Genomic DNA, 5,129 nt, shown 5'->3' with positions numbered 1-5,129 from the left:
ATAACGACTGGGGCCCTTTCTCTGTGAGCTTTGTTTTCTGTCCTACGCAAAGTTATATTGCAAATATTTTGTTCTCAGGGCCTAGGACTGTGCCTGGAACTTATAAAGTCCCAGGTAAGTACTTTTAGAATGAATGAGTGAGTGAATCCCAGCCCTCATGTTCCTTCATCGCCTTTATACCGTTTTTCTGCAAAAACACACATCTCTGCCACACGTCTGTTTACAGATACCTTTGCAGATTTGGGGAAACTGAGTGTCCATAGTGGATACGGTAACGGAGCCCTGCTCCCATTCTCTGCTTCTCTTTTCCCATGTGGGGCATGGGGAGCTCCCACTGACCACTATCTTTCTTTCCTAGATTACTACACAGCCTCAGACAGACAGTGCTTGCCTGCAGTCGGCCTCTGGTTATCACTGGACACCAAATCCTGCGGGAGGCCGACTCCAGCCTGCTGTGAAGACGGCCAAACCTTTCCCTTTCCTTTGCTGGGCCTGTGCTAGTCCCCACCGAGAATCAGCACACTAAACAGCTTCCCATTTCTCATTTGGGACTTCCCCCTGGGACTGTTGTTATCAGGCTTGAGCAATTGCTTTCATGCTGCAAACTGCTTTTGTTCACTTTTGCACTAGGGAGAATTTTCCATTCTTTGCAGGATGGTGCTGGCCAGTGTGCGTCCTTTGATAGCACCCTTGGGTGGTTGAGAACACGCTACGAATCTTCAGGGTCTGGAGAAATAAGAAAGCGGTGCTTTCAAGCTGTGAAGTGTGGAGGTGGTTTATTCTACCGCAATATGAAATTGACATAACCCCAACGCTTGTTTGCACATAGCTCTTGTCTGCATACTCTAACTGGGAAAAATATTTCCATGGGCCTGACCCACCCTTGACCACGTAAAACAGGAAGAGCTCTCTTCCCCTTTGGGCAGGGGCCATGGATCCGCATCGGTACTAGATTCCCCTGAATAAAATGGAAAACACGAATAACAGTAGCTGAAACAAGATACGGTTTCCCCCTCTCTCTTATAAAAGAAATCTAGGGATAAGCAGTACCAGGGCCGCTGTGGTGAGTGCCTCTAGCTGTTTGTTCTACTCTCTTAGTGTTTGGCTTCTACCCTCAAGATCACCTCACAGTCCAGGGTGGCTGCTGGAGCTCCAGCCATTAGACCTACATTCCAAGTGGTAGGAAAACGAATGACAGAGGGCAAAGAAGCACACCACCCAGCCAAATCAGCATCCTTTACATAGCCTTTGGTCTCATTAGCCAAAACATATTGATCACGGGGCTCAACCTCGCTGCAAGGGATGCTGGGGAATGTAATCATATGGCTCAGCCCCCTGTAGCCCTAAATAAAACCAGGATTCTGGTGCCAAGGAGGAAGGGATGGTAATAAGCGGCCAAGTGAGGATGAAGTTCTGATAGAGCAAGAGGAGGAAAAGAACAGCACAGTAGAGGGGACCTTGTCCCGAACGGCTGCAGAAATAAGCTGGAGCCTCGGAGCTCTCTGCTCCCTCCCACCCTGTGGGCTCTGCAAAGCCTGCCTCCCTGGTCTGCTTGTTTAGCCTCCTTCCTTCTCAACGGTGTCCCGCAGGGACTTCCTGCCATTCTAGCTGCTCCCAAGGAAGCAGGTGCGGCCCTGCGGGGTTCTTGCTCCTGTGGGCCAGGCAACGTCTTTGTCTTGGGTCATATCAGCCTCTCAGCTGCACCTGCTAAGGAAAGGGGCCCCAGCCTTGCAACAGCCTTGATTTTGTCTTGATTTTGATACACGTGTGCACGTGCAAGTGTTGGGCTCCTTGTGTGACGTTCTAGGGAAACCACAGGGTAAGGCCACACTCTGCAAGACTCCCCCTGAAGTGAGTTACCCCCCTATTCTTCAACTCCCTGGGCTATTGCTTCTTAGATGGGACACGGGGAGGCAGAGGTGGCATTGAACGGGAGAGGATCTCTCTTTCTCTCTCTCTTTCTCGACCTGGTTCCCTTAGATGTTGAGGGATCTACATGGGCTGGAAGGAGCTTCTAGAAGAAGAAGAAAGATGGTGTCCACCCTCACCCCTGGACGTGGCCTCAGAAAAGCCAGGAAGGCACCCTATTCAGGACCCAAGTTGAGTATGATAAACCGTATGCTGCTTATCTTCTTTCCTCCTTCTGGTATCCTCAGGCTTCTAGTAAAATCTGCTTTGAAAGGCCCCACGTGGCCTCTGCCATTGGGTGGGAATGAACAGAAGACTGTGTAGCCCTCAGTCAGGCAAACATGTGAGCAGAGGAAGATATGGTCTCTGCTCTTGCTCCCAGCTTCTCTGGATGGTGAGCGGTGGGAGGGCAAGTCTCTGCTCTTGACGTCCAACCCCTGTCTCTGCAAGGACCACCCATTCCCCCGGGCTTTGCCACCCATGGCTTGACCTCATGGCCTTCACTCAACAGGCTCACATGCGGGAATTTGTGGGGTCATTGCCGACGTCACAAAATTAAGGTCCTATTAATAACACTTTTTGCATCTTGGCCTTCTCTCCCATCCCGCTAGAATCCTGCCAAGTCACGGGCAGGGCTAGGACTCACCGGCTTGAGTCACGTGGCAGTCGGTCACCTGAAAGGGGAGGGAGGAAAAGGGAGGGAGAGGGGCCCATTTCCGGCCAAGGAAACAGATTCTTCTCACAGGCTAACCCCACACGTGCATGAAGGGAATGCCCAGGGAGCTTGTCAAGCCCAGCCCAGGGACCTCTGCCCAAATCTGATAAAGGGAAGGGGCAGGGACTGTACCCCATGCTGTTCTGGGGGTGGCGACTGGGGGCAGAGGGCCGGAGGCTGCTGCCGCCTGCCCGCGAGGCCATCAGGAGGCCAACGACTGCCCTCTTTTCGGGGACATCTCTGGCTGCCGGTTGGCCTACAAGACAGTCCGCCTTCTCCGAGCCACCAGGACCGTTGATTCCCGAGGGGAACACGGCCAGACCCCCAGGATGGCCAGGACCACCAAGGGTAATGAAACTTCTGCCCAGACATGAATAGATGTAAAGTGACCCACCAGGGGAATAAAACTTCCCTCTCTTTACTGTGGATCGTTTCGGGGAACCCAGTGTTATCTGGAGAACGGCGATTTCATTTAAATGCCAACTTTGGTTGCTAGAAAGAAAGATGCAAGTCATGGGGCATGTGGGTGGTGGGGGGCATGAGTGAACATGTGCCCTGGGCAGTTAGACCCAGCCGGGCCCCATGCTAAGCCTTTTACCCAGGTGGCCTCATTTCATTTAACAGCCCCACGAGGTTGGTGGTGGTATTATTATTCCTCCTTTCTCAGGTGGAAAAACTGAGGCTCAGAGAAGTGAGTTTCCCCCAGCAAGTCTGACTCACGGGAAGGACTTGATCTTTTAACAGTATCGTCCAGCCCTGGAGACAGAAGAGGCTCCCAGGCCACAGCTGGGCCCGATGCCATGAGCTCCCACCCCTTTCCTAGAAAGAAGACCAGGGAGGGACCCTGTTTTCTGGAAATGGCGTCAAACTCAAAGTGAAGAGACTGTCTCCGGCTCTGCCTTGCCCGTGACCTTTCTGGGCCTCCGTGTCCCTACCTGTGAAATGAAGGGCTGCCCTGTGATCCTTCAGGGGTCTTTCTACTTGATGGATCTCTGATAAACTCGTTCACACACAGAGGTGACAACTGAGAAGTCTCCTCGTATTTTTTTTTTTCTCCTACAAACCTTTGCAGTTCAGCTCTCTGGATATTTGAGACAAGCAAGGAAATAGAAAGTTGGGAAATTATTGGTTGGGAGGCAGATGGACGGAGGCCCTTCAGGTAAACTCTGAGGTAACCTCATGCATGGGGCTTCCCAGCTTCTTTCACGTGTCTAAGAGATTTGTAGACATTACGAAGGTTAAACATGGCTAGAGGGTGATCACTCTTATTAACGGTAAAGACAAAAATGGCTTTACAAATCTCTTACACCTTTGGAATATGCCTGAAAACCGAATGGCACAGTTTGTCAAGTGTCCCCGGTGCGGGTAAGAAAGCATGGGACAGTGTAGAATTATGTGGGATGGTATAGAAGAGAATAGAACAGTGTAGAACACTCTGGAACAGTCTGGAAGAGTAGAGGACTGGGCCAGTCCGGGGGCCGAGGCTCCTGTCCTTCTCTTGGATCGGCCATGTGACCCTCGGAATCTCCTGACCCCGTGTGCCTTGATTTCCTCCCCTGCATGCTGGAGTGATGATAACCTCACCTGCTGACCTCATGGAGGCAAAGGTAACAATGATGGGAAACGCTGACAGAGCATTCAGAGAGGCCTGCCTTGTTGGAAGGGGTTCGTGTTCTCAAAAAAGGACACCAAATCCTCCTTTACACACTGAGGGTTTCTTCTAGGGTAATTATTTAATTCACGAGAACCTTCTCAACAGAAATAGGTACTTGGATTGACAGCCCGTCTATTTTCCTTCGTTCTAGGAGAGTGGCTATCCAAGACTGACTAACCCAAGACAAGAAACTCATTGGAGGCACCAGAGGTGGCATTCTTAAATTGTTCTCATCGATAGATTCTGACAGTTTTTGTATAAATTTTTATTTTATTTTATTTTATTTTTTTTTCAACGTTTATTTATTTTTGGGACAGAGAGAGACAGAGCATGAACGGGGCAGGGGCAGAGAGAGAGGGAGACACAAAATCGGAAACAGGCTCCAGGCTCTGAGCCATCAGCCCAGAGCCCGACGCGGGGCTCGAACTCACGGACGGCGAGATCGTGACCTGAGCCGAAGTCGGACGCTTAACCGACTGCGCCACCCAGGCGCCCCTAGATTCTGACAGTTTTTGGCTTGCAGGGGGCGGGGGGGCGCAGAGTGAAGTGATACCCTCCACACCGCTCTCGTGACAGCTGCTTCACGTTTATTCATTCTCTGAAACAACTTTGGATAAAATGAAAACCAAGATTTGTTTTGTTTTCATCTGTGTGGAGACAACTTCCCATCCACGGGTCCATCGTGCGGCAAATGTGTTTCTGCCTAGGAGGAAGAACCAATAAAAACGCGACCCTTCGTAAGGTTGGTTCAGCGTTGGCTGATTATGAAGGAATTGCATATGCCTTATGGATGCTCATCCTTGTGACACCTGGGAAAGGTGGGAGTTTTCCAGAAGTTGAGATTAAGTAGTG

The 5,129-nt window shown here is 50.8% G+C and overlaps 1 long non-coding RNA gene across 1 annotated transcript; it reads left to right on the top strand.

The window, feature by feature from the left end:
- The first annotated feature begins 1,998 nt into the window (after nt 1-1,998).
- LOC124526795 (uncharacterized) lies at nt 1,999-4,601 on the top strand. Its single transcript, XR_006965742.1, has 3 exons — nt 1,999-2,971; nt 3,368-4,230; nt 4,429-4,601. It is a non-coding gene; the product is annotated as an uncharacterized LOC124526795 (long non-coding RNA).
- Nucleotides 4,602-5,129: the final 528 nt, after the last annotated feature.

The sequence above is a fragment of the Lynx rufus genome, unplaced genomic scaffold (assembly GCF_022079265.1).
Source record: "Lynx rufus isolate CCGP_SWC_20201006 ecotype Redwood Valley unplaced genomic scaffold, mLynRuf1.p SCAF_5, whole genome shotgun sequence".
Lineage (NCBI taxonomy): Eukaryota > Metazoa > Chordata > Mammalia > Carnivora > Felidae > Lynx > Lynx rufus.
This window is presented reverse-complemented; position numbering and strand designations above follow the sequence as displayed.